Here is a 1841-nt window from a genome sequence, read left to right as displayed (position 1 = left end):
ACCCTCTCACTTTAAATCTGGAGAGGTCTTTAGGTCTAAAATGAGTCTCTTATGAATAACATATCAATGGGTCTTGTTTTTTTAATCCACTGAGCCACCCATGTGCCCCAGATCTTTTTTTTTAATCCATTCTGACACCCTATGTATTTTAATTAAAGCATTTAGTCCATTTACATTCAGAGTAATATTGATAGATATGAATTTAGTGTCATTGTTTTACCTATAAAGTCATTGTTCCTATAGATTTTCTCTGTTCCTTTCTAGTCTTTTGGCTCTTGGTCTCTCTTTTCTGCTCAAAGTTCCCCTTTAACATTTCTTGCAGGGCTGCATTAGTGTTCTGGAACTCCTTTAGCTTTTGCTTGTCTTGGAAACTATCTCTCCTTCTATTGTGAATGACAGCCTTGCTGGATAAAGTATTGTTGGCTGCATATTTTACCCATTTAACACATTGACTCTATCACAACACTTCTTTCTGGCTTGCTACATTTCTGTAGGTCCTTAGCTGCTTTGTCCCTAGCTGCTTTCAGAATTTTCTCTTTATCTTTGTATTTTGAATGTTTCATTATGATATGTCTTGGTGTTGACCTGTTGGGATTTGTTGTTGTCATTGTTGTTGTTGTTGTTGTTGTGAGGGGAATCCCTTTTTTTTTTTAAGATTTTATTTATTTATTTGACAGAGAGAGATCACAAGTAGGCAGAGAGGCAGGCAGAGAGAGAGAGAGAGAGAGAGAGAGAGAGGAGGAAGCAGGCTCTCTGCTGAGCAGAGAGCCTGATGTGGGACTTGATCCCAGGACCCCGAGATCATGACCTGAGCTGAAGGCAGAGGCTTAACCCACTGACCCACCCAGATGCCCCGTGAGGGGAATTCTTTATACCTCTTGGACTTGAATACCTGTTTCCTTCCCCTTGTTAGGGAAGTTGTCAGCTATAATTCGTTCAAATAAACCTTCTGCCCCCTTTTCCTGCTCTTCTTCTGGGATTCCTATGATACATGTATTATTGTGTTTTGTGACATTGCCGAGTTCCTAAGTCTGTACTTGTGATCTAATCGTTTTCTTTCCCTCTTCTTTTAGCTTAATCATTTTCCATAATTTTATCTTCTATATCACCTATCCTTTCCTCTGCTTCTTTCATCTTCTTTGTGATTATATCCAGTTGGTTTTGCATCTCAGTTATAATATTTTTTTTATTTTGGTATGACTAGTTTTTAGGTTTTTTTTATTTGTAGCCCAGGTTTCTCTGGTGTCTTCTATGCTTCTTACAAACCCAGCTAGTACTCTTATGACTGTTGTTCTAAATTCTTGTTTAAATATATTCCTTACATCTGTTTTGAGCAAATCCCTGGTTGTGATTCTTCTTGATAGGAGAATCTTATTATGATATGTAGATTTCTGTCTTTTGTGTATTATGAGAGTTTGTTATGTTTCCTGTTTTCTGCTCCTGAGAGTAATACTATGTTAAAGGGTCATACACTGTCCAGCACCTAAGACTTCAGGAGGTATTTTGTGTTCAAGCTGTGTGCACTTTGCTGTTGGGTTTTTCCTGCTCTTTCCCACAGGTCAGTCCTCTATAGGTTCCTCCCTGCTTGCAGTGAGGAGTGTTTAGAACTTTAACTAGGTGATTTTAGTAGATCAATAAACCGTGATTTAACCAAATCAATAAATTTAATAAATCAATAAACTTTGATTTATTTAGGATAAGCCTGATAAAAAAAAGGAGAAAAATGCCTGATCCAAAAAAAGAGAAAAAGAAAAGGAACAATAAAGCAAGCAGACAGATCAACAAAAAACTATAAGCCTGATTCCAAAGAACAAGAAAGGAAGAAGGAAAAAAAAAAAAAA

This window comes from Mustela erminea, chromosome 5 (genome assembly GCF_009829155.1).
Source record: "Mustela erminea isolate mMusErm1 chromosome 5, mMusErm1.Pri, whole genome shotgun sequence".
NCBI classification, from domain to species: Eukaryota; Metazoa; Chordata; class Mammalia; order Carnivora; family Mustelidae; genus Mustela; species Mustela erminea.
Note: the sequence above shows the minus strand (reverse complement) of the source record.